Source organism: Tupaia chinensis, unplaced genomic scaffold (assembly GCF_000334495.1).
Source record: "Tupaia chinensis unplaced genomic scaffold, TupChi_1.0 Scaffold000612_1, whole genome shotgun sequence".
Taxonomy (NCBI): Eukaryota; Metazoa; Chordata; class Mammalia; order Scandentia; family Tupaiidae; genus Tupaia; species Tupaia belangeri.
Window position 1 is genome coordinate 1,808,129 of NW_006160131.1, and position 735 is coordinate 1,808,863.

The following is a 735-nucleotide window of genomic DNA, read 5'->3' on the forward strand; positions in this document are numbered from 1 at the left end:
AAGCATGGACTGAGGCGTGACCGTCCGGCCAGGTCCGGGACTGAACCTGCCTTTCTGACCGACAGGGAAAGGGGTCCCTCGAGGAGGGCCGTTCAGACCCTGGCTGGGCGGAGGGGCCCGGACCTGGTCTCTTACTGACCCGGTCGGGGTAGGACACATGGCCTGGCGTCTGGCCCAGGTCGGAGAGAGATCCCACCTGTTACACCTTAGACGGGCCTGCACTGTTGGCTTAGCATCAGTGAGGCCATTTTGTGAAGCACCGCCATTTTGTGACCTACGACATGTAACAGCACCACCCGACCTAATGGCAGCGCGGGCAGCATACGCTTTAAAACCTCGGTAAAGAAACTACACGTGCCCGGGTGGCCTATAAAACCAGGGCCTCCACAGAAGCGACTCGGAACTGTCACTTGGCTATTCTGAGCGGCCAGAAGGGATATTTCCTCCGAGAACGGAACTGAGCCTCCCTCGATCTCAGATTTCCAACTGAGAGACGGAGCGGAGTCCTCCCCGGTCTCCTTGCCCGAGAACGGAGCTAACGGAGTCCTCCCTCGAGGTCGGATTCCAAACTGTAGACGGAGCCGAGTCCTCCCCCGGCTCACTTCTTGCCGGAGGCAGAGCTAATGGAGTGCCCCCCAGTCTCGGCGGCCCCATCACCAGCTCCTCGGAACGTCATCTCGGCCCTGGCTGGCCGCCGGTAACAACGCTAGTTCCCGCCTGTCTCCTCTGGCCCAC